The sequence below is a fragment of the Anoplopoma fimbria genome, chromosome 8, assembly GCF_027596085.1.
Source record: "Anoplopoma fimbria isolate UVic2021 breed Golden Eagle Sablefish chromosome 8, Afim_UVic_2022, whole genome shotgun sequence".
In the NCBI taxonomy this organism is placed as follows: domain Eukaryota; kingdom Metazoa; phylum Chordata; class Actinopteri; order Perciformes; family Anoplopomatidae; genus Anoplopoma; species Anoplopoma fimbria.
The window spans coordinates 449,721-477,354 of record NC_072456.1 but is presented as its reverse complement, the minus strand read 5'-3'; the positions used below and the strand labels follow the sequence as shown (position 1 = coordinate 477,354).

At 43.4% G+C, this 27,634-nt stretch overlaps 1 protein-coding gene across 1 annotated transcript in view; it reads left to right on the top strand.

The window, feature by feature from the left end:
* The window catches only part of LOC129094153 (pre-B-cell leukemia transcription factor 1-like), a 57,601-nt gene that overhangs the window by 2,494 nt on the left and 27,473 nt on the right, over positions 1 to 27,634 (top strand).

Here is a 27,634-nt window from a genome sequence, read left to right as displayed (position 1 = left end):
AAATGAGGTGGAATGGATGGAGGATGAGGAGGATATGCTTTTCATTGTCTCCAAAGTTGCACTTGCTCACACTTGACCTTTGCTTTGCGTCGGCTGGTTGCTGTTTACATGTCGTTTTTTCTCCTGTGTGTGATCACACACCCTCGCCTGGCGCTTTCATGGATGTTTTCATTGAGGTTTTTTTCCCATTGAAGCTCACCTCACTGCCTAACCCTGCAAGCCCCGGCAGTTTATCTTGAGTCGGCCACTGCCTCTGGAGAGAGCAGGGGGGCCTTTTGAAGCCTGCTGGCTCACTCCTCTGGGTTTTTTTTGTTGTTGTCTTGGTAGGTTTCTTTTGGAAGGGGGGAGTGACACAGTTATGTATAGTGTTTTACTCCCTGGCGCTTCTCGAGAGTTCATCCAAAGTTCGGCTCTGCTGAGAGTACAAAGTAGCTTGGACCTCTTCCTGCCTGCACATCCATTCTCTTCCCTTTCAGCTGGCAACCTATAAATACGAGGTGCAGCTCGCTGGGAGCTCCACGCAGGAGATCTGGTGCTCGTCTTGTTTGTGTCGTCTTCCTTTTCATCCTGTTGGCTTTGTTCTGAGTTTTAGTGAGGAACACTCAACGGTTAAAACGGTTCAAACCGCTTTTCTAATTCTAGTATAATATTTAGTTTTCATATCACTTTAAATGCACTTGTATTCTTAATAATCCTTCTGTTAATCCTACTGGAGGTTAATTTGCTATTATGGTTAAATTCAAAGTTATTGTGCTCCAAACACTACTTAACCTTCGTCAGTGTCAGTTTTAGTGTAAATAAAACAAGATCCAAAAACATAATTTCACTCTCACACTGGGGGAAAAAAAAAAAAAGCTGTGATATGAATTTTGTATTTTATTCTTGCTTCATTAGGTCCACTCATCAAATATAGAACATGGGCTTGATAATTAATTATATTTAAATTTATTTATATGGCCACGAATCATAACAGAAGTTATCTCAGGGCACTTTTCAATTAATATATAAATATGTTGAATAATATTTTACTCTCCTGGTTGAACTCGTAGTGTGGTGAAGCCCACTTACGATGGTGAAACAGTCCAGATTTGGACGTTTGTAGTGTTATTTTCCTCACGTCTCGCTTGTTTAATATGACCTGACTTTTATGAAATGTTTAGAAGAGGTCGCAGCTTGTTGCTATCCCTAGTGGTTTGGTTGTCTTTCGTAATTTGTGAGTGTCTGACGAGGGTTAAAAAACGTTTGTGACCCATTTAATTTCTTATTGAATTGTACTTTTCGTTTCAGTTTTCAGAATTTGTAGAAATTAAATTGTAGCTGTGATGGTCGTACGCTGTTTTACTTTTCCAATGTTGGAAAGTTAGTAGTGTCATGGTATTTGTAGTTTTGAAGTTTGCACTAGTGAAATAAATAATTGGTTTTCTTTCTTTTTCTACATTACAATTGACGGGAATCTGAAAATCAAAGAGTAAATGATGCAACTTTGTTTGTTTTTGTGTTATTGTCATTATTTCTGTATCTTAGTGATGAAACTGATGGGAAACAAACCTTTCTGCCTCCTCTTTAGACTGATCCCAGTCCAACCTTTAACTATTTCTGAGTGAGTGTAGACCGGCCGAGTCCAGCAGCTTTAGCTTCCCCTCGAAGCTGCAGTTGAAACTTCTTTGTCCCGAGTACCTTGCGAGCGCAGAGACGGTGTGTAGCCACAGAGCCGCTGTTTTCTCTGTGTGTGTGTGTGTCTGTGTGCGTGTATGTGTGTGTGGATATATTTTCCGTCCCTGGCTGTCCCCGGAGCGGCTGACAGCACCTGCAGGACACAATGCCAGTGTTGATCTAGGGCCTGAACTTCTGACCTGCTCTGTGTATTTTTACTGGGGGAAAGTGAGGGATGGCCAACAGAAATATTGTGCAGTATAAACAAGCACAACGGTGAAGCAGCACCAGAGAGGAAGGGACAAAGAAAACACACTTTATTTAATCCAGTGACTTTCTATTTTCTTCTTTTGGACAGACAACGGCTTCGTCTCTACCCCGTTCCATTCCAGGCATATTTGGGTTGTCTTTTTTACTTCAAAGGAAAACTGTTTTTCATTTTTTGTGTGTGTGTGTGTGTGTGTGTGTGTGTGTGTGTGTGTGTGTGTGTGTGTGAGAGAGAGAGAGTGTGTGTGCCGTAGTACATTCCTAAGAAGAGACGAAGCATAAAATACACAAAGCATATTAATTATTTTGCTCGTGTGTCCAAAATGTGGAGCAAAGGTATAAAAAAAAACATCACGTCTCGTCTGTGAGATTGTTGCACAGACTTTCCAAAAATAAATCCAAACAATTTGACTCCGCTGCTATCGGCTCATGAAACCTTATCCTTCCACTAACTAAAAGTAAGTGAAGTAAAGGGAGGCACAAAATCAAATATGACACGACTTAATCCAAGTTTTGGCTCTCTATCTGTAATCTATCTGTCTGTCAGAGCATATAACGCGGATAATTTTAAGGTGGACTACTTTCTCTTGGACTTCACCATCAGTTTTTTTTTTATGATTGATGAAAAGCCCTCTTTAGATAAGCAAATGCTTGACAAACTGATTTGGAAAATGAGCCGCCTTGACCCCTGTAAACACTTCACCAACATCATAAATCTCAAGCAGTGTCAAACAAAACCGCTCCTTGACTGAGCTGCTCAGTAAATGCACCGCTCTGACTTGCTGTTTAATTCCCCCCCCCCCTCTCAACCTCAACAAAAGGCCAGCTTTCTTGCGGCCCCCGTGTTTGTGTAGTGTAAGGTTTCCAGCCTAGGGGATCCTCCATTTATAAAGAAACGACTCACCGAGTGATGTAATGTTATTTTTTGAAGGGTGAAAATGGGGTGTTTTACGGAGGGCGGCCGAGTGGTGTTTGACAGGATGAAATGAGCCAGAGGTTTGATTATAGAAGGTGCATGGGAGCCCACACTACATTGACTTGTCAGTCCATTCAGGTGCTTGGCATCTGCCTATTTGTATTACAGAGGCTGAACGCAGCTCAGCCGCCTCGTCACTGTGTAAACACTCCCAAAGCAGCCTTCATGGTGATCGGGTATTATTTCAGAAGTAGTGCGGCCTGGTGTCGTGCTGAAACAATCAGTCCTTTAAGTTGATTTGTCTATTTACGGAAAATGAATCTGCTAAATATTTTGCTAAGTAATTAACCGTTTAAGTCACGATTAAATGAACACGCCAAACATTATTTGGTTCTGGTTCTGTATTTTGCTGATTATCGTTGCTTTATATCATTTTAACTATAGTCTTTGGGGTTTGGACTGTTAGCCGGACAAAACCCGAGTTGCAACTAAAAATGCCTCTTACCAACAATTATCTGCCAATTATTTTCTTGATTAATCGATTCATGGTTAAGTCTATAAAACCTTAAAAGTAAGACCAACACATTATCCGAGATTCCAAGGTAACTTTGTCTTGTCTGTTCGACCAACAGTTTGGTTTTGTGGTGGTTTCGCTTTTAAAATGATGTAAACGATTAGTACATTTTCAAAATAAGGGCTGATTTATCAATGAAATGACCAATCGTTGCAGCTCTAGATAAGACAAGACGTTTGAAGACCCTGGAAGTTCGTCAATTAAAAAAATGTACCAACAACAACTTCATTAAAATGAAAATATGCATAAAAAGGACAGCAACTAACTTTTATTTCCTTTACATATCAATCTGTCTATTATTCTGTGATGTGATGACAATTCATTTAGAACACAACACCTATCTTCAGGAGTATCTGACCTGGGAGTGTTAACCAGCAGATAGCAAAAGTGAACGTTAGCTTGTCTGCATGTAGATGTCTGCTCTGATGGCGAGCGTTGTGTCGCGGGGGCCGTCTCCTCCATGCTGATACAGCAGCATTCATGGGGGGGAAGAGAGAAATACCGAGCTCGCCGCCACAGCTTTCCCCAATCTCTCTGCTTAATCATCCACTGAGAGAGAGAGGGGAAGAGCTGAAGTCCAATTCTGCTCCTTGGATGTAGACAACAGAGAAAAATGTGTATTGATCAGCTGGCGTCAGGCATGTGCGGACTTCTGCCCGTATTTGATGCAGAATCCTAATCACAGGATCATCAGTGAGTGACAGCGTTGTAAATGGTGCGTTAATACCATTACAGTATAGAACAATGTGCTTACATTATACATTATGCTAATTGTCAGTCGCCTAATTGATACGTGTTAATCATATTAAGGAGCTTAATTATAGGAATCGTACTGCGCCGCCATTTGTTAATTAACACTGACATCACACGTCTTACGAGGAGAGTGATGTGGGTTCTTACCAGGAGAAGTTTCTCCACCGTGATAGCCTCCTCTCGCACTATATTGTTTTTATGTCTTTAACTGATATATTTCCTGAGCTGATTAATGGTTTTTTTTTTTGTTTTCCCCTCCTGGCTGAAGGCCACTGGAATTCAGTTTGTTAGAAAAAAATAGGTTTCGCTCCGAGCAGCCCTTGCCAGTTGTGGAAATTACAGTATGAGAGCGAGATTCAAGTAGAAGCGCAAAATAGCTCAGTCTTTAACCCGAGTGTCGACTCCTGTCCTCGACGCGCTGCTTAAACGCCACCGTTCTGCCGTTCTGCTTGTTCCAGGCTCTCTTTACAATCTCAGTCCCTGCAGGTTTGGTCCGCCTATTTCTTTTTTTCCTTCTTAAATACAGGCCCTTTTTAATACGTTACGAATTTAATCAAGTCTGCAAATTCGTTCCGCGCGTTAAATTGAACATGCAATGGCACATTTGGTTGTGGTTGCCATACCAACTCCTCCCGAACCCCACCACCCCCGCCTCCCCCCAGGAGTTCATTTTTCCGTAATGTAGTGTTCGGAATCTCATTTCCTCCACTTTTCTCCCCCTCCGCCGCTGCTTGCAGACGCCAGCTCCAGGCGTCCACTGTACGTTCGCCGTGAAAAAGCTGCCACGGCTTTCAGACGCTGAGAGGGGGAGGGAGAGAGGGAGAGAGAGAGAGAGAGAGAGAGAGAGAGAGAGAGAGAGAGAGGCCTCTCTCCACGTAGTGGAAATGACACAAATTAATATACACTACTTAAACCAGACCAAGATTAATGGTTCCCTTTCGCTGCAGCTTAGTCCCACTGTCAGTTGCCGGGTGCTCGTTGGACAAAATCAACACTAATCAACATTTATTCCACTTTTGCCCTGGGCTCTCAGGAGTCTGGCAGGACTACGTGCCCCCCCCCCCCCCCCTCCCTTTTCCCTCCCAGCAATCCACCCCTCCCTTTCGTCCGTCTCGCTACGCTTTTCACCTCTCATCCAGCTCCTCCATACATCACCCTCCTCACACCGCTCGGCTCCTCAGAGGAGAGTGCGCCCCCTCCTATCAGGCCACATTAGAGTCATGATAGATTTTCTCTTTTCATTTGCATCTGATATTTAACACGGCAAAGCAGTTGCTCTGTCACTTTACAGTGGAAGTGTGTGTGTGTGTGTGAGAGAGAGAGTATGAGTGTGTGCACGCAGGGTTGTGTGTTTTTTTTAAACATTTCAGCCAGTAATCGTATCCACGCTGCTTTATGAGGAACAGGATATGCATTCACTCCTCACTTCCTTGTGTGTATGTGTGTGTGTCAGGTAGAGTATTTATGCAACGCTTTGTTTTCTGGAAAGTGGCGTTTTAAAATATGGGGTAACTGCAACTCCAAGGTTGCATAGTAAGACAAAGTGTTCACATGAGCGTTTTTTGAGATATGTTTTATAATAAAAGAATACAATGTTCGATCCCCGGTCCAAATCAGTGTGTCCTAAATACTTTGTGAGTGGCAGCAGAGGCATCCACAGAATTGCTGACTCGTCTCTGTGCAGCAGCTGGGTCATCCTCAAATTGAGTGTCCCGCCAAGGCTCATGATTAGCCGAGCTAACGCAGGACCCTATTCAACCCGGTTGGTCATTCTGTCGGCTGAGCTAAAAACAAGCAGAGGGACGAATATAAAGAGATGTGGCTAAAATGTAAATATTCAGCTTAACACTATCCTTGTAGAGAATAACGATTGTTGTTTATGTTTAGCAAATATTAATTGACACTTTTGTAGTAACATACTAAACATTTATTAAAATAAGATTGCACATTTTCACGTTTCATTATGATAAGCGCAGAAGCTTATTTTTATCCTGATTCCTGGATAAATACCACTGATATTAATTCATATGATACTGTCACTTATATTTAAAATTTCAGGGAGAAATCACCAAATCAATCTGTAATAATTTGTTAAAAAATCCACAGTGTGTGAACGCAGCAGGTGGTGCATGTACTCGAAATTGTGGCTGAACGTGAGGCTGTCTGCTGATTTTGTAAAATGCAAACTCCTTACAGTAACGCCAGCTTGTGACTGAAGTGATGCACAGCGACTCAAGTCAGTTCTATACTATTCAAATGAAGTTTGAATTTGTTGAGAAAAAGCAGGATTTGATATTCATCCCTGATAGCAGGAAAAGGTGAATCCTAGTTTTACCTTAAGACTTTCATTCATCCAGCTATTGTCTTATTCTGCTAGACGTGCTGGATCTATCCCAGCATGCATTGGGCTGAAGCCAAGTAAACAACCTGATGTGGCGACCGGTCCATCACAGCAGTTCACATTTTATTAACGTCCAGTAATCTGAGGAGGGTTCCCTCCCGCAGCAGTCTCAGATTTAGAGATTGCATGTTGCCTCGTTCCCCTCTGAGGATGAAATTGTGCAAACAGCTGATGCCTCTTCTCCTACTTTGCCAAGATATTCGGCGCAGTGTTGTCCATCTTGTGGCACCGCACGGCCAGAGGCACTCTCATGGCACCAACTGGCCTCATTGAAGTGACACCGAGTGCTTTGTCAGCTCTGTGTCTCAGGTGCCAAACCTGCGCTTCCCAAAATAAACTGTCATGCAACGTGGCAGGATAGAAAAATGTCGGAGCACGTCGGGGGGGGCTCTGTGCCCCCCCACTCATCCTGAAAGGAAACAAATGTTCCGTAGCAGAAAGGCATTGTGGTTTTGGACGCCTTCCCAGTGCCGACGCCAGCGACATGGCGGGGAACTCAAAGCATGGAGCGTGATCGTCTGCGGTGTCAGCGGGGGTCACAGCGGGCGGGATCACATGCGCAAAGCCAGGAGTTTGTCCTGCACTCACGGAGCCTTTTATTTGTCTTTTAAGTGATTTTACTTCACCCTGGACCTGTTAGCTTTGGACATGTCTTTGCTATTTGCAGACATCCTCCTCCAGAAATAGCTTGTGCTTACTGTAGTTAGCTCCTCTTCCTGTTTTATAAATGGTCTGTCACTTTCCCTCTGCGGTGCAACATTACACCAGGAGAGTTAACGCTGGATGTGCACTTGGCTGAAGTCACTTTCAGAGGCTGATGTCAGGAGGTTGGAGATCTCTGCATGTGGAAAGTCACGTGTAGAGACGCCTCGGCGACCTCCGAACTGTAACCACGGGCCGCATCTGCCCCGCTGGATTTGGCCCCCGAGCGTGTGATTCCTGTTAGATCTCATCGTGGCCTGTGTGCTCTGTGGCTGCTGTGACATTTTTATGACTAGTGGACTGAAGCAAAGGTGGGAGTCACAAAGGCTTGAAATGGAAGTTCAGTCCTCACCTCCATAATGAGGAACCAGTAGCTAATCATGCAGACAGGGAAGGATCCTGTAGCCGTACAGCGAGAGAAGGATAATGATGTTTCACTAAACATGGACTGCAGAGCTGTGCAGGTCGTGATATGAACGGTGTTTGAGGCGGGATCGTCTAGGAGGTGGTTGAAATGGGCTCATTACTTGTTTTTCTAGGGGATCACTGCTCCATGTAAGCAGGAAAAGAAGCAGTACTGTTAAAACTGTGGACCTGCTGAGTGATACAAAATCATGCTAAAATGATACGAGGACTGACATTAGATATAATGTAACTAGTGTTGTTTTAGAATACACTAAACCAAAGAGAAAAGCAAACAGACCGTATGTTTTGAGAGATACGTATCGTCTCCCTTATCAATGTCGCATATTTAAATGTGTGATCAAATTTGGAAATTGAAGACAAAACAAAACCACAACAAAACAACTTGGTTAGTTTGAGTAAAAATCATGGTTTGGCTTGAAATAAGTGTTTTTTTTAAGTTGCGGACTTAAATAAGAATTAGTCAACCGTGACGATTACTTTCACATGGGACACGAACAGTGATATCATGGGTTCAAGTCGTGGGTTTGCTTGACCCACCCATCCACCCAGACCTCTCTACTCAGACCTCCGCTGACGTTAATGAGAAACTTGTATGTGATACGTCAGAAACAAAGGTAATCTGGGAGAAAATAAATTGACCCTCTGAGAAATACAGTTTTGTTGCTCGGGAACATAATTTAATGGTATAGAGTAAAGTTTCTCTCTCTAACAAAGTAATGCAATTTAGGCTATTGATATGGTGTGGCTACAAGGTTAGCAGTGGGGATTAATTCCTAAACACTCTTAAATCAGAATAAGTAGTGTTTTTTCTGTTCTTCCAATAATGCTGTAGGCGTAACTCGAAAACTGTTAATATTATCAAAAACTATTTTGTCTTCCGACAGCATTGATCCTGCCCTTGATTGTGTGGGGGACATTGGGCACAGGAAGGTTGTAGTGACGGGATATTTCATGTTTTAAGGGCGTCATTGTTTCAATGGTGCGCTCCAGATCGAGCCCTTAAATAGCAGTAGTGCTGGGAAGATTTGGCAATAAATTGATTGACAAAAGAATGAATCAGGAACAAATACTGGTTCCAGCTTTTCAACTTTCTCTATTTTATATTATTATATTATATTATTTATAATTGTAAATCAAAACAAGACGAGCAATTCAAATGTGATGGGCACCTTTGACTATTTTCTGTCATTTCAAACACTAAACGATTATGAGTCAATCAGAAAATAATAATTGGGAGATTAATTGATAGTCAAAGTAGTCATTAGTTGCCGTTCTAAAAGCCAGCTGGCCGCCCTGTCATCCCCATCCCTGCTGATAAATGCACATTGCTCCTGCCTTGGCTGTAAAGGGATCGTGTTGATAAGTTAATATTCCGACAACAGAGATGAGATAAAGAGGTTTTAGGAGTTTGGAGGATAGCGTAACCTTGATAAAACGCTCATCTCAGTGACATTGATTCTCACCATCCATCTTCGTCTGATATGAAGTATGCAAATGGTGGCATCGGCTGGGAGTGGAGTACAGTGCTGTTAAATGGGCCATTTCAAATGTTCTTTGTACTATGCTGACTTCCAAAAAAATTTCACTGTCAGCCGGCTCGGCTCGTGCTGAAGTCTTTCCAGAGACACTTTTCCACCTTTATCTTATATCTTCCATTTATTCCCCCCCCCCCCCCCCCCATTTTTTTTAAACTTCCCCTCCCCATCTTTTCCCTTCCATCTCCTTGCCTGCTTTACAAATTAGGTATACCGACAGTGTCAGAATGGCTACTCATGAAATATTAACAGCTTGTGGAGAATTTTACATCGCTACATTTCTCTTCATTTTGAACTATGTCAGCACGCTACTGTGGGACGTTTATTTGTGCGGGTTCAGGCAGGCTATTACCCTACCAGCTTTTTTTCCTGCATGTTTCACACGCTATCCATCAACCCTCCTTCCACATGGATGTAGTCTATCTCACCTCAAATGGAAGCGAGACAATAATACAGAGCGTTTATGTCTACCTACCACATCCTGGGGTACATGAGCTCGGGATACAATATCCTGAACGTAACAAGGTGTTTATTGCCTTATGAAAGCGATAATTATCCCTTTATGAGTGAGATAAAAAACATATGGGTAGTTGTTAAAATGCCTACATGGAAGGGAAAACCTGAACTGACTGATAAACAATGAGTCCAATTAGAAGTTATTTAGGATCAGTATTTCTTAACATAAATCTACGTCTGAGAGGCTTCATTTTGTCTTTAAGCTGGTTTATTTTGCTTCCTTTAACCTCTGGTCTCCAAACGCATTCAGCTGAGTGGGCGGGGATTCTCTCTCTCTCTCTCTCTCTCTCTCTCTCTCTCTCTCTCTCTCTCTCTCTCTCTCTCTCTCTCTCTCTCTCTCTCTCTCTCTCTCTGCCTTTTTGTTGGATGGCCCCTTTAAAAGATGGAGCTGTCAATCATCGGCTGGCTTCCCGAGTCCTGAGAGGCAGCATCGGTTCTCAGTGAGGGACCCGAACAATGACTTTTGTTGTGACACATGTGCATTTCTGTTGAGCACATTCTGTGGACAGTGTGTTGCCCCGTAATTAAATTCATCCCTTCGTCCTGAATGAAGCTGAAAGGGAGGAGCACAGATGGTTGTCCAAATAACGGAAATGATTGAATACAGCGAAGCAGAGAGAGGTCGTTTAGATCATGTGGTTTGGGTTGAATGCTTTTTTTTTTTTTTTTTTTTTTAAAGGATCATTTCAGTTTATTACAACTTTGGTCTTGTTTTCATGGGTTTGCTCTTCATCTTTGCCTGTTATAGTTATTTTATACTTGATTCCTTAAGTAACTGCTGAGATCTGGGAGCAGGTCAGCATTGTGACTGAGGGGCTTTTGAAATTGCAAGGGGCAATTCTTTTCATAAAATAGAATTAATTGATTCAACCGTGCAATAGCCTGAGAAAAGCACATTTACAACAACATGAGGCTACTCAAAATCAAAGAGATACAGGGTCTTTGCTGATGGGACAAGAAATACTAGTTCGACAATCATACTGGTTTTGAGAGGGGAACACCCATCTTTGACAATGACTCACCAGTTGGCTTGGCTAGGCTGTAAAGGGCCACTAGCCAACATAGGTGAAGAAGCAGTGGTCAGCTGCAGAGGTAAGAAGCTATATTTACAATAAGAAATGGTAAAAAGCTAAATATCTGACAGTCGACAAAATGATAATGTCTCCCAGTATATATTGTGATATCACCAAACCCTATTCTAAATAGGCAACAAAATATTTCTTCTGTGACTGCTTTGTTGCTGTAAAAAAAAAAAAAAAAAAGATCTGAGGGAAATGAGTTGATGAGGTGTATCCTCCTCTCTTATCATATGTAGCTGGGACTTGCTCTCCTCTTGACTAATGATGATGTGTGGCACAGGTAGCTGTCAGCGAGGCATGATTAATTAAAAGGGAAACTAGGCCAATTAGTCACATTTTTTTAACCGTGGTCAGTGAGCAAGGCGGGCTGCACCGCCGATTCCTCCACTGTACCTCGACATCCACAACGCGTTTGAGTCTCATCAGCTTTGGGAGTTTCATCTGCGTCCCTCTGCTCAGAATGCCTCAAACGTGGACCTGATAACAATTAGGCACCATCCGCTTTGGAATGGAGCCTCAGAAATTCAAGCGTGCCGAGCTTGAGGTCGACGTAATGAATGGAAAAGGCTGATAAGTTGGAAGTGTCATAGCTGCGTTCGCTTTACTGTGTTCGTGTTTTGGCGGTCCAACCTTGCAACAGTGTTTAGCATTGTTTAGGAGCCAGCTAGTCGCGGCGTTGCTGTCACTGCACGCTGCCTGAGGCTTCTCAGCTGCCAGCCGCAGGTCTCGGTGCAGGCCCGGTGAAGAGAGCAGAAGTCTTGTTTGTGTTGGACGGCAGCGACGCTCCCGGCGTGCAGCCTGGCCCTTGTCAGCAGCCCTGTCATATCTGTCTCGGGTCCTGTCCCGACAGCCAACCCTGAACTCCCGCGTCACAAAGGCGGGCTCGTCCCGGGAGAGACAGGTGTCAGCAACCCCGCCCCCCTTCCCCGCACTCCTTCGGGCAGATGCCCGCTGCGACGGAGCCTCGTACTTGAGGCTGAGCAACTCGGAAAAGAGGGTCATCTCCGCCACCCATTCACAGTCGCCATATCGCCAGAGACCCCGAGACTCGGAGCAGCGCTCACGTGTCAGATACGGAGCATCCGCCAGAGGAGACTGTCCCAGTCCAACAGCATTACAGACCGGGGCTGCCTCCTGACTGACTGACTGACACGCTGACTGACAGCTTTATTGTGTCCTTTGAGGAACGGGGGATGAAAGGCTCTCGTGAAAAAGAGGCCTTACAAACACAGACCATACTCAGCCGTGCTCGGGAGGAATTACTGGTCCCTTTGTATGCATTGTTCTTCCTTTGTGTGGAGTCCACGTCTTTTAGCTGACAACACTCTTTTTTCTAATTGTACAAAAGCAGCCATGGAGGAATCTGACATGTTGCAGTCTGACGACAAGGGAAGCAGGAATTTCATGAGGAACTCTTATTAGCTTAACTTATTCAAGATAAAAGAAGTTTAATGATAGTAGAGTTCATTTTTTTCCCCATATGAGGTAGGACACTAGCTCTAAGCCAAGCTTTCTGAGTAAAACAGAAAAAGCACCAAATATGCCCATATCTTAATGTGTAGAACTATTTATTGAGCAATTGCACTGCTAACAAAGCACGGCTAATGTCAGTTATAAATAAAGGGCCTCTCCTAAAGCAGGTTCATTAAAAGCTTTAGGTACTTTTTGCTGAACAGCCAGTGTGGCCACAATGATCAACTACAGGATCAATTTCAAAAACACAGATATTCAATCTCAAGCATTTAAAGAATGATGCTTCGTCTCTTGTTGCTGGCAATGTGCATTGAGCCAATGTAACACCATATTTCAACAAAAATATAGACAAAAAAATGTCACTGTACAACTGGCTTATATATGGAAAAAAGATGCTAAAGTTCTGTCATTTCAGAAGCAATTTTGTAGATTTTCCGTTGCCGCTCTACCTGCCAGTCCACGACATATTTTTATTCAAAGAAACAACACGAAATAGTGAAAGCCAAATGACTAATGCACCCTTTCCTCTCTCTCTCACTCTCTCTCTGTCTCCATACTCTTTGGCTAGCATCTCTTATTCTCTCTCCGTGTTATTTTTGTAGTCATCCAAATTGATCCACGGTGAAGCCAGACAAAGATTGCTGTATATTTAATGTCTTTCAGCAGCCACATTAAGAGTGCAGTCTGAATGGGAGGGGGGGGAGGAGGGGGGGGGGCTGTATGTGTGCTGTGACATTAATATTTAATTGCAGCCGTGTATCTGAATGCTGCAGGAGCGCCAAGTGATGGATATTTTTAATGATATGAAGAGTGAAGCCCAGAAAGATCAATGCCGCGCACACACACACACACACACACACACACACACACACACACACACACACACACACACACACACACACACACACACACACACACACACACACACACACACACACACACACACAGGGTCTGTCAAAGTGAATATATGGGCCTAGCGAGGATGATTGTGCTCCCACACTAATATTGTTTTGGTCCATAAGCCGTCTGGTCTGATCTTACGAGGCTGAAGGTCTCCGGCCCAAATGACTCTGTCCCCTTTGCTGCTGCTGTCAGAACTGACAGTCCTCATGTTTATTTCATTTTGCGTCTGGGCTGTCTCGTTTCCCTATCCTCCAATGTCATTAACGCTCGGAGCCAGGACCCTGCAGTGGCGCGCCTAATGAATTCCTCTGCGGCTCCTCGCTCCCCACCTAGTTACCCCAGCTCAAGGTGTCAAATTAAAACAGCCTGGGAAAAGACGGCGAGGAGCCGGCTCTTGTTTGTGTGAGCCTTTCATTGCATGTATGTCCCTCTGTTGCATTATTCAGTCTGTTTTGGGGGCAGCCATTTGTTTTTAAGTGGTTTGGATTGAGAGAGTTGTTGTTGTCGCGTTCGCCCCGGACCGTCGAGAAAACAAACGAGCAAAAATAAACTTTTTAATCTTCCAATTAGAAAAATGAGTCGACAACAAACAGCAGACAGAAGATGTGGAAATGAGTTTGATCCAGAGCCGTCTCTGATGTCAGCACGCTGCTTTAACCTCCCTTTTTTGGGTTTGTGATGGCTGCGCGGTTATCACGCATCGCTCGGTGAGGGATTGTCGCTTTCAAAATTTGGGATCTCTGCGATAATTTGGGGAATGGAAATCGACAGCGGCGCCGACGCCTGGGTGACTGCTAATTGTGCGTATTTAGTTGTCATTGTGATAAGCGTAACGAGGCCAGACGTGTTATTGAGCTGTGAGGCTGCAGCCGGGGGAAGCAGGTCTCTCGCATTCTCCTCCACATTGATGGAGCCTTCGTGGCGGGCAGCTAAGCTCCATTTATGAAACGTGCATCTGAACCGGAGCATTTTTACATTAACGTATGAACAGCGAGCCTGCTACTTTATGATTACACAGGGCGAGGTTAAGTGAGGCCAGTGCTGTGTTATGCATTATGTCCATATGCTAGTGGAGACCCTTCAGAAGTGACCTCAGTGCTGCTGGAGCAGGCCTCTCTGTGTGGCTCCCTCTCTCTCTCTCTCTCTGCCTCGTTCTCTGACAGCACCAGAAGATGGAAAATGGTGTCAATCAATTCATCAGAGCAACACGGGTGGCTGTGCAGCGAGGAGAGCGTGGGGTTGGGGGGGGAGGTGACGGCACACCATTACGACTCCCTGCCGCAACTGTTTCCCCTCATCCGCTGTAGCTGACGCTGCAGTGCCTTAATGGACTTACTTGACTGTACGAGGCGTCGGTCCTCAGCTAACAGAAGAGTCCTGCGGAGCGTCCACGCCGATCTGTTGTTATGTGGGAGTGTCTAAAAGGGCCTCCACCTCCTCCTCCAGCACCTCTGTGTGCACCACGGTCCCTGCCGAGTTTGGGACAGCTCACCACAGCTTGTTAGACCAAAAGAATGCCGCTGCGTTAATTAAAGATGTGTAAATGTGCTCGAGTGGGCCGCATCCTCACATTAGGAGAGATTTGCGGAATCGTCTGCGTAATCTATTTTAATTAAGGATTAATTAAAAAATAATGGGGATTTTATTTTGCCTGGCAGACTGGATTTGGACACGATTCTGGCGTCTGCCTCGAGCTCATCAGCAGAATATTGAGCACCTTAGCCGGCTCCTTCAGGAGCACGGGGGGGCTCTCAAGGTCTCCTGAAAACAAAAGCTCTGCCCTCTCCCCTTTGGAGGAGAGAGGAAACACACATTTGCTGTTGGAGGGAGTGGCCAACGCTTTGGCTTAATTAAATTTTTTCCAACCTCCCCTCCCTTCTCCTCATCTTCACCCTCACCCATCCTCTCCTCTCTCTTTTTCGGCTGGCAGAGCAGCAGAGTGGCTCTGAGACACGGAACACTAGTTGTGCTGGCAATTATGTTAATGGGATGCTATTAGGCCATGATTCCGTATGAGCGATCGGGGAGAAGAAGAGCCCCGGCGGCAGAAAATGATAACGGAGCGTGCGCCTCGTTGATACCGCTCCAGCAGGATCATTTGCATAATGAACCCTCCCCACTAACGAGGGGTGTGGCCTCGACACTGAGCTACTTAGAAAGGCTCAGGAGTCGCAGCGTGAGTGCGAGCCGACGCTGAGAGCACAATGTGACAAAAAAGATTCATGGACTTCGCAAGTCGTTGCAGAAAAAAAAAAGAGAGCCACTTTGGCACGAGTGTGACTGTGGCATGCAAATTCCTCGGCTGGTTGTCTCTGCAAACTCGAGTTTACAGGCTCTGCTCAGTGTTTTCCTTTTCTGCGTGGAGACATGACAATGCAATTCCTATGGAACACGCTGCTCTTATCTTGAAAAGTGAATGAGGACATCTGCACGTTGCTGGCTAAGTGGTCTAATTTAGTCAAACCAAAGTTGTTTTTCTTGTTTCTGTGTAGTGTGTGGCACATGTAGAGCACGGTCATGTCTGGCACATACATTCTGAAATGCGTGTGGCTTCTATAATTAGTCACAAATCAAATATTCATCATGCTGCCGTTTGCAATTTTGCAAAAGTCAACCCACTTTGCATTGCATGTACAGCACACATCACACACACACACACACACACACACACACACACACACACACACACACACACACACACACACACACACACACACACACACACACACACACACACACAATCATACTGACAGAGTGTGGCGTTTTTGGCTGTATGACTCACTAAGCGATAAGGAGGGAACTACCTTGGGGCCCCAATGCCCCATGGATTCCCTCAGCAGCTAAAATAAAACAAGCTGAGCAGGGATTGCTCCGCTTCATTCACACTGCTCCATTTGCTAAAACATGCTGCATCTATGGTCGCATTAACTCCCACTGATGCTATTGATCCCGATCCTAACACTTTACCATTAATTTGGTCGCAGCCTCCTCTGTCTTGATGTCTTGATGTATTATTTGTGTGTCCACGCGGCCGTGCGTGTTTTCCTCGCGGTGCGGCCTGTCGTCTTTAGACGCGGCCGCAGGATTTGATCAGAATGATCTGGAAGGCCCACGGGAGGACATTAAACACCCAGAATGCCCCTCAGGCTGCTCTCCCCCTCCTCTCTCTCTCTGTCTCTCTTTCTTTCCCCAACCTTTCATTCCCCCTTAATGAGAACTCCTCCTAATTATTTCAGTGGCTGGAGCGTGGGGACACAGCCGGAGTTAGATCCCCCTGCGCTCGGACGTGACTGCGATGCTGATGAAGGCGGGGGATCAATAATTTAGGCTCTAGCCTTAATGGTGGAGTGAGGAGGAAAGCGATACATCTGAGTCAGAGATTGCATTTATAAAAAAATAAAAAAAATAAAAGCCACAGCTCCGAGCTGCAGCCGGAGTTAACTAGAAACCCTCCAAATGTGTTTGCTGTAAACAGCTGACACATTTATGTTTTACTGGAATCCTTATCGCTCTCTTCCTCTAAAGCTAAGTCTGCGTCTAAGTGCTTGTTTACCTAGCTTTGTATATTCAATTATTGCAGTCTGCAGAGTCACTCTGGAAACGTCTCGCTCGCCAGATGATTTGCATTTGAAGTACATGGGGATATAATTGATTTAGAGGCATGAATATTGATGGTATCTTATCAGCTCGGTGCCCATTCCTCAAACCGCTCGGTGGAGGAATAATGGTCCTCTGAGCATTTTTCTGGTCATCTTGCCTTAGCGGATGCACACATAATCTTTAAGTGTACACAGCCTCGGCTCCATGAAACCCTTCCATCTCCCTCTGGGGAGGCATCCATGCATCTTTTAAGGACTCCTCACATCAAGAAGGCCTGAGCAGAGTACCCTGCAGTCTCTCGCTCAATTATTAAAGCCGGGATTTTGACGCTGTTTTTTTTATTTTTATAACTTAGCCTTGGAAGAGAGGAAGAGGGAAAGGGGGCCACATGCAAGAGGACAGTAGCCAAGCCAAGCGTCACATCTTCCCTCTGAAAGGAAGAAAGAGATGGGGACAATTTTCTAAGGCAATTTAGGAGAAGATTTTAGTTTCTTTCAAAAGGAGAGTTGGAGGAGAGTTTGAAACATTCATATGGATTTCATATTGGAGACGTTTCCTCTTCAAACAGAATGATTCACTGCGGGTTGCATTACAGTTTTTCCAGCGCTGCATACGCTGTCACTGAGTGATAGAAAAGAAAGAAAAAAAGGGCTGCATCCAATTATAAGAGGGGGACACTTTTGTTCGCCATGTTTCCTCTGATTGATGTGCGAGGGCTGCGGTCGGTGCTCTAACCAAGTCCAAATGTGCTCGGATTGAAACGTCACTTATTGACTCGGCCCGACAAACAATAACATCGACAGCAGACGTTAGTGTGTCTGTTGCCAAGTGGGGGAAATGAGTGATGAACGAACACAACACCAGACAGGATCTCACGTTATACTCCTCATCGCTTGTAATGTAAGAGGATTTAGTTATTGCGTACAGACTACAGGATCTCACACTTGGCCTCGATTTCATGTCATTGTTTATTATTTCTTTTTAAGTGCCAAGGAAGTCATGCGAACGCCACAAACTGGTGGTAATGGCGCTCCGTGTAAACTCCATCCATTGTCCCTGTGAATTGCAGCTGTCTTTAAGTCAGATTAAATATTGATACCCATGTAAACACTCGTGCCATATTGAGTACTTCATTCATAGTCACAGTCTCCCTCCGCGGTGTGCAATGAGCTGCCGCTCGCTTGAGAAATAGGCCCATTGTTTCCGCGCTCGCCGTTGATTTATGGTGACAAAGTAAAGTGTTCTGACACCGAGCTGAAATTAAGGCCCCCACCGATTTCCAACCAAGGTGTCGTGAATTTGAATAAATCCCTCTGCGAGCGCAGGGCTAACACGCGTGTCCTCAGGTTTTGCGATTCACATGAAGCTGCTGTGAACAGCGACGGCTGTCGCGGTAATTTAATATTGTCTTCCACGGGCATAAATATTCTCTGGTTGGGAAAAGGCAGAGGATTAGTACAGCCTAATTGATAATTGACAAGATTTATTCGGCATCCGCAATCAATCTGCACGACACTTGCTGAAGTGGTTTGTTACATGAAAGCCAGTCGTATCTCTGATTATTTTGATTTGCACAAGTGTGGGCCAAAGTGTGCTCCACATGCCTGTGAGGGGTGATAAGGGAGGATGTGTGCAGTCATTGAAGCTCAGATAACTTACAGTCAACTCGAATGTAAATATGCGTTCTGGTGGTATGCTGTAATACAAATAACCTAAATTCTCAAATAGTGAATTATTGAGAATTATCATCAAGCAGAGAGAACTAGGCTGTTTCTGTATGGCATGATTATGTTGAGCGTTGAATGTACATTATCCTGAATAAACTGTCTGTGTTTATATATATATATATATATATATATATATATACACACTCACAAATACAAACACAGACAGTTTATTATAGGATAGTGTTCATTCCACACACAACATAATCATAACATACGGGTCACCACTCAGTTGCCCTGAGTTTGGCCTTTTCAGTTTTTTTAATCACTTCATTTTTCCAGTTGCTTCTACTCTGCTGTTGGATAAAAGCGTCTGCTAAATGACTGTAATGTAATGTAATGTAGTGTAAATCAGTCAGTGTAAATATATCGTCAGTGAAACCTGACTCAGATGTTTCAAATTAAAAGCCTTTCAGTGGCTCAGGGACATAAGGGGCAGATTTATGTTGCTGCTCAAAACAGTTGAACGCACCAACCCCAAGATAAACCTGCAGCCATAACCAGAGCCTGCATGACTTGTTGCGAATTGTGCGAATTTTGAAAAAGGATTAAAATGCAGGCGCTTCAGTGGCATGTAGCGACAAGAGACACGCACACACGATATAACAATGAAACACATAGAAAAGTAATACTTAATGCAACTGAAATTGCATAAAATATAGGCAAAGTGCACAATCCAACAGAATCCGTCGCTTATTAATAAGCCAAATAACTTTTTAATGTCATACACGCAAACAAAGCATTTAGCAGCAAACAATGCATTACATTATATTACATTACAGTCATTTAGCAGACGGTAATTGAGACAATGCATTCAATTAACTACATAATTACAAGATAGGCCCACATAGCTAAATTATCTGTTTTTCGCTCATCATTGACTTTACTTCTTAATTCTTTACGAGCAAAGTGTTTGGCCCTGACTGTACGCTGCCGCACAGTTCTCAGAGAACATATTCCCGACCTTTCCTGGCATGCATCTAAAACAGGACTTGCTGAGTAACATTGATAGTAGTTAGTGATCAGAAGACGGCAATGTTTAAGCCATTGTAAATAATTCTTAATGCTGTTCAGCTACTCTCAATCTAACACTTCCTGTTCAGATGCTTCAAATGAAAAGACTTTCAGCAGTTCGCATACTTTTACATTGGTGTAATAGTTATCGGGGGAAATGGCAAAGTTGAAGCAATTAGAAATTAAGAGCTATTGTGTTCAAAAGAGAAAATCCAGTTGTTTCTACTTTGCTGGTTTATTTTAATTTTTTTCACTAAAAGTTAAGCTAATGTCAAAGAAACAACACTTCACATTAAAAAACTTTAAGCAGCCCAATCGTTCCCCTTTCTTGGTATCGTTTCATGTGATAAAACATCTGCAGGAAGTAGACGCAAAGTAGAAACAGTTAGTCGATGAAGAGTGCAGACATTTCAATTCCACCCACCCTAAAAAAAAAAAAAAAAAAAAAAAGAATTATTTAGTTTTTTTTTTTTCCTGTATCAGCAACTGGCCTTTTATTTGTTCATGCAATAATTGGAGACTTGGTCATTATTTTGAATCCCCCCCCCCCTCTCCCTCATTTATTGGAGAATTTACTGTACTCAACCATCAGGCAAATTGAGAGACAATCTGGGGACACGATCATCCTGGATTGCTTCCGCAGATTAGCTTGAGGCACAGCGGAGCTCTGTACCACCTGCGTCTTTCATCCCACGCTGCAATAGTTGCCACATACTGAGATAATACTACTGCGAGGGGAGACATTTTCTTCCCTTCTCCCTCTGTTTTTCTCTCTGTCTTTTCTGTGAATAATAGATCTCCTGCCAGCAGAGTTTCTTTTTTTCTCTCTCTCTCTCTCTCTCTCTCTCTCTCTCTCTCATTCCTCAGTGTTTGCCTGATATCTCAGAGTCAACTCAATGGCTATGTGAAATAGTAACATTACAGACTCTTACTGGGAGACTCTATAAGTGTGTATGAGCATACAGTGTACCGCGAGTCGTGTCTGAAATGCCATGCTCTCAGGAGGTGGAAGCTATCCGCATATAAGAAATGAATGAGGTAATGTGCTGGGAGGTAATGGGTTTATGCAACATACTGGAACAGAGAAGCTCGTTAGGAGACTGGAGCCTTAACCCCAGTGCTGCTCGCCTTTACTCCCTTTGTCATAGCAGGACTGGTGGAGGCCGGGGAATTTATTGCTGGAGGGGGGTTGGGGTCCCATTCTGGGAGGTGGAATTCAATACTGGGAGTCTTTGCACTGAGGCACAGGTGAGTTACTTTATGCGTGGAACGGGCCGTCTCCAAGCAGCAAACCAGCCATGTTGGTTCCACTGGTAAGGAAGCGAATCAATAGGAAAGCACTCAGTATAAATACTACATAAGCGACCTATATGTCATGTTGAATGTGGAGAAAAGTCGAATACTGATACAAAACTAAATCCAAAATACAAGGGCTTATGAAGGCTTGCTATTGAACCTTTACACTTTTTTTGGTACTGACCAAAATGTGTCCAATTAAGATACAAGAGCTCTTCAGGGAGCCCTGGTCGTGTTTTACAATTCTATACCACTTTATTTGAGCAAAGTTCTTGTACAAATGCTGGTATTCAGAGGTTAAACATTTCAGAAACATAAACTGCTGTCGAAAAGTCAAAAAAGCCAATTTTCTGAAATAAAAGCAGTTTTAATGTTGAGTGAACCAGAGTATTGCACATATGATTTGTTGCACAACATTATTGTTCTGTTAAGACAGTATTGAACAGTTGAAGATATAGTAGACTACGGGGTTAAAGCTGCTGACAGGGGTGAAAAAAAAAAAAAAAAAAAGACAATATTCAATGTGTGTCTTAGTTTAAACGATCGCACAAAACCTCAATTTGTAAGCAATGTGTTCAATGACAATAAAAAACGCTGTTGCGTTTGTACAGTAAGTTCAGCTGGTTTTATTAGCGTCAATGTAGACCTGCTGTTAGAAGACTTAATAACCCTCTTCTGCTCTCCACAAGCTTTTTTTGGGATGGCACTTAACATGGCCAACCCTCCTTGCGACGGCACAAACGGAGTGGAGGTTTGCAGGGAGAGGATGTAGAGGGATACTTAAATGGTGCCATAGTGTCATTTCAGGCAAAGCACTTGTATCCGCTGATTCCTACTATCACTCTGTTGTATGTGCTATATATTTTAAGGTTTGTAAGAACAATTTTCTTGCTATATGGTTTCTAAAATGTCACCCATATAAGTACACATCAGCACTACTATTGCAAGATGTTAAAACCTATCAAGAATAACAGTCCTATGATTCATTGTAACTGTAAACCTCACATCCCGTTCACCCACAACAGAAATATGATTCAGTTTTGATGAGTATTTTGTTGTACAGCGAGTGTAGTGTTTTGTTGTTAGCGTCACACAAACACGGGCAGAAAATCCAAAGGACGGGCTGTGTGCCACCTCCTGTGTTATCATCACACATCACTGGACAGCACATCAGCTGACTGAAGGGTGCTGCAGTATCTGCTCACACTTCGCTCGATGACGGCATCAGCATTATAACTCAGTGAATAACATGCTTCGATCACGTTTGGTTTGTGTGATTGAGACGTGGTGGTGGGGCGGGGGGTTGTGTCTCTCTGCGGCAGTAGGATTTGTTTGGCAGGCAGGCAAGCGTCACCAGGTTTCTGGCCCGCGTGGAGGCTGAGTTTCCGGTCTATTTCCAGCGCTGCTGTGTTCATTCTAGGTGACTGGGGGGGACTGTGTGTCATTAAAGGCCCCGTCCTCTGCCTCTACCCAAGTGTGAAATGCTGCGCCTTGGAGATGCTGGTCCGCTTTTGTTTGTTCGACCAGTTTGACGTAATACGGAAATCCTAGGCAGAGGGTCAGAGCTGCTTTTAGAGGTCAGGGATATCTGCTCTTGTTGATTTCTTTTTGGTATTTTTCTTCTTTTACACAGCGAGAGTAAATCCCTATCATACATAAATCACATATGTTCACGTAGAAGGTCCAGTGTGTTGGATTAAGGGTGATCTACTAACCGATATGGAACAGTTTAGTTAGTGCATAATCACCTGAAACTAAAAACCCTTGTGTTTTTGTCAGCTTAGAATGAACCCTTCATATCTACATAGGAAGTGGGTCCTCTTCACTGAGCCCACCATGTTGCACAGTCACATTTCTACAGTAACCCAGAATGGACAATCCAAGCACTTTTGCGTGTTATTGTTACCTGTAGGCCACCTTAGTTTTTCCAACACGCTTGTGAAACTATGGTACCGCCACCAGCCATATGAATTTCTGTGCTGGTGGTCCTGAGAGAAACCACGGCACTGCGCTCGGTTGCACATGTTATGGCAGTCTTGGAAAGGGTGGTATTCAGTTGGTTGCAATCTACAACCTCACCACTAGATGTCTCCAAATTCTACATACTGCTCCTTTAAGTCCTAAACTAAATATATATTAATATGATACATCAAGACTGTATAGGTTCACTAAAAGACTACATTGTATAGTGTACAGTTTTCTCATTTACTGTCAGGAAAGAGAAATGAGCCTTTTGGGACATATCACCATAACAATAAAGTCGGTCAATTATCCCCTTGTTGATAGTTTCCCAACCATTTTATAGTTGATTCACAGATATAAAACTTTATCGGTTTAAAAAAACAAAAAACATAAGGGACAGAGCACTCTGTTGTTTTCTTGGCTCTGGTTTATATTATCTATATTATAGGTCCTTCATGACATTTAAAACTTTATTGGACAGGACTTAGAAATCTGGGGGCAGTATATAAAATGAGGAATTTATTAGACTTTGTGGCCTTTTGTGTAGGTTGCGTTTGAAATATTACAGCGTACAGAGGCGGATGAGCTCGGCCTGTCTGCGGTTTTAATGCTGCAGTCGGTCGGTAATGATGTGCAGTAAAAAGCAGGTAGCAGATGCTGAAATAAAAAGAACATGATATATCAATATTTAGCATAACAGATGTGACGTGGCATTTTATAATGCCATAATCCCCAGCTGAACCTGTAAGTCGGTAACAGCTGAGTGATTAGTAAATATAACAATACGGTTCAAAACTGGCTCTTTGACGTTTATTATTTCAGTTTACCGGATACACTGGATTATATTTTCCATTTCCAGGGTCATCTTCTGATCACTGACATGAGGGGTGCATTTCCTGCACAGAGAGTGATATGTTCTAGATGCAGGTTCAGGGAAGGCTATAAAAGCCCCGTGTTAAGCCAGAGACTTTTCTTTCTTTTTTTATCCCCGAGGCAGGTGCGCATCCTCAGCCACGAGAGCAGAATTTAAAAGCAGCGAGGAGGTAGGCTCTGCGGGGAAACCAAAGTAGGAAGTCAATAAGGCCTGAATCTTTTATGAAGGCAGAGGTATTCAGATCACAGCTCTGTCGACAGAAAGAGCAGCCTGCTGCTTATATGAGGAGACAGAGAGTAGTAGAGGGTCTAAATCTCTCCCTGATTTACCTCAATCCTCATTAATGCAGGAGCTGCTGCTCGTTACGCCTCGTTCCTCACAGACGAAGAGGCGAATGTTGTGTGAATGTACAGTCTCGCACTGCTATGGAATACAAGAGAAAGAGTCATTATAATAAGCATTGAGTGGGGGTTTTTCTGTTGTATTTTGGTTAATTGAGAACAAACACAATTTAAAGGGGACATATTCTCATTTTCAAGTTCATACTTGCATTTTGGGTTTCTACTACAAGATGTTTACAAGATTTCCAGTTCAGAAAACCAATTATTTTTTGCATACCGACTGTCTTAATCCACCTGTATTTACCCTCTGTCTGAAACGCTCCGTTTTAGCACCTTCCCTTTAAGACCAGATTGGTCACGTTGTGTTCTACTGCATCTGCCCTGTTGTCCACGTCGCAGCATCACTGCGGCCGCTGACTCACTGTGTGTCTCAGCTACGTAGAGATTAGCCGCACTTCGAGGTCCCGACCGCTCGTTTTAAAGCACAGGTACTGAATACGAGCGGTGTGCATATATGCGTGGATTGAGCTTTCACAGTATTTAAATAGCACACAGTAAGACATGGAAATCTCACAATATGTGACCCTTAAAAAAGTAATTCTGGTTTATTACAACTTGGCTACTACTTTTGTAGTTTTGCCCATCATTTCTATGGGTTATGATAATTCTTGGCCTACAACTAATAGTGATTTTCTCAGATAAAAATAATGTTCAAATTGCTTGTTTTGTCCAACCCACATTCCAAAACCAAAACCAAACTCAGTATACTATCAAGACTAAGAAAAAGTAAAGCAGTGAGTGCTCACAATTAAGAATCTTTCTAAATTTGAAATGACACATGGTTCATTCATATCAAAAACACAAATTCATTAATCGACTGTACTTACATACTGCACTCACAAAAGCAATTGCTGAAATCTGTGATCACAGTGACATGATTGCAACAAAGTCAGATGGGGCCAAAAGCATAAGCAGTCTTGTCTGACCTGTTATAAACAAGCCAACAGTTTACCCAGATTATCTAAACCACTTAAATTTAAGGTAAAACTGGGAGTTAAATTTCAGCAGTTAACCTTCATTGCACAAAAACTGCTTCAACTATGGTAAAAAAAGGGAAAAGTTAAAACATTATGTTATTTTCCTTTCCAAATGAGTTTAGCTGTCTTTGAGGTTTTGTTAAAAAATGGTCTGATTGTCTGACTGATTAAATTTGGGAGAATTGAATGTATAGAAACTTTTAAAAGGGAACACTTAATATATTTGACACCATTGCTTTCTCTTTTCTTGATCAAATAACTACAACTGTGTAAAGCACAGCCTTTTAGCATATTTCAGCTCATTTTACGGGTGTTAAAACTCGCAACTTTACTATTTTGGTTCAGTCTCAATGCTCTCATCAACTCTGTTTCCAAGTAAACATAGCAGCTAAAGCATCAGGAGATGGTGGAGACCAAACCAGAGGTAAAAGGGAAGTAAATATTGGACTTGCATTCGTCATGTGGACGCAAACTACTGTAAATGAATGTTTATGTTGCTCTTTGTCTAATGATTGTGTAACCGAGCAACTGCATGCACCATATGAACTTTATTAGATGATTATATCAGTCAGTGTTATTTTCAGAACTTTTTCCACTGTCTATGAATGCAGGTGTAAAGATGTTAAAGTAAACGTCCATTTAAACTAGTTCGAATAACAAGATGAGGTTTTCTTGGCCTAAGCTGTAACGCTGAAATATGAATATAATTCTTCATTATTATGGCAGTCTTTTCAACACAGGCACGACCCAGTTCACCCTCCATCATCCTCCAGTCTGCTGTCCTCACTTCACTCAGACTTCCACTGAGTGTGTGAGCGTCTGAGTGGCTCTTGTTTACTCAGAGGAACGTCTGGGGAAGTTTTAAGTTTGTTATTGATTAGGGAGACAGAGTGCGTCTGAGAACGGATGTTTTGTGAGGCGTCCGCTGAAGAATAGCCTGCGTTGTGTTGTTGAGAACCGAAAATAGCCCATCAGCGCCTAATCAAATTAATGCATACTTACTGCCGCCAAGATCTAATTAAGCATGCTGGCGGAATGCACAAAGACACCGAATGACATGGGATGAAAAGGGAAAATATTAATTTGAAGTGGGAAACAAATATCCAGCGGGGCTTTAATAGATTCTTGGAAATGTAACACTGACGCTATCGCCTGAGCGCACTGGAAGGAGCAGGTGCAGCACTGCAGAAAGGTCGAGGTTGCTCTTTGTGAATGTTGGCCGGCTGCACCGGGCTGGGACATGTCCACAATAACGGCCTTTTTTTTTTTTTTTTTAATGTCCTTTTTTTTTTTCTCACTCCCAGAGATGCTCTGCTGGCTCTCATTGCAATTAAAACCAAGTGTCCATCAGAGGCTATCTGGACTCTGTGTGGCCCATATGTTTGGGTGCTGATAGAGCGTGGATTACTCTGTTTGGGACACAGATAACAGGCTGTTTATAACCTTGGCAGAGTCTGGGGCCTAATCTGGCAGGAGCATATTTCCCCTTGCTCCCCGATAAAGGCCTGTTAGCAGCTTTATCACACGGGCAGATAGAAGTCGAGCCAGAGCGAGACGAGCGCAGCACTGAGCCCAATCTGGCACCGCACACACGGTTCTGCCGCTTTATTTTTAGAAGCCTTGTCACCCCATCACACACACACACACACACACACACACACACACACACACACACACACACACACACACACACACACACACACACACACACACACACACACACACACACACACACACACACACACACACACACTGCTCCTTGTCAGAAAGAGCAATTAATTTCTACATCTGCCTTCTTGGGCAACACAAGGACCGACAAACAAATTAAAAAAAGGACAATGTCATCATTCATCATTATAGCATTTGGAGTTGTGTTATGCCTGTGCGTGAGAAAAGAAACAACAGCAGGGAGATGGAGGCCATTCTCTACTATACATGTCATTATGTTTGCTTGTAGTTTGTTACATATAATGTAGAACCTCAAGGTAATTAGCCCAAGCTTGGAAACACAATGTAACCCGAGCTGTTCCTGTGTTTGAGTGAGCTAGCCTGTTTTTCATAATCTAAAGAATGAAAGGGCGTCTCGATTTATTAGACTAAATAAAAGGGAGGCTTTATAGCTGTTTCCCTGCTTGTACCTCTGAGTTGCTATTTTCTGTATCCCCCATCTTGATGGCTCTGCGTAGGCACAATTAGAGAGAGCGCTCCTTTCACAGCCAGAGAAAATTGTCGTCCTCTGCAAATTGCTTTTGCCGCAGCTTAAAAAAGATCTCTTGTTACCCTCTCATTCCGTCTTTCTCGCCTGCTCCCCCCCTCCCTCTTTCAGGGGAAAATTGCTTTCTCGCAATCAACAGATTGCTTGCTGCACTTAGGGGTAAATACAGGTAGACTAGAGCATTAGCATAACATTATTCAGACAAGTGTCAACCTCTAGGCAGTTAGCGCTGCATCTGAGCTCAGTGTGAGGTGAAATGAAGTGCTACAGAGTTGTTGGAGGAGCCGACGCTGAGATTTCTTCAGAGTGGAGCTGGAATTGGCCAAAAGTGCAAGAGTAAGAAGAGATGATGTACTTCAACATTTCTGTCACT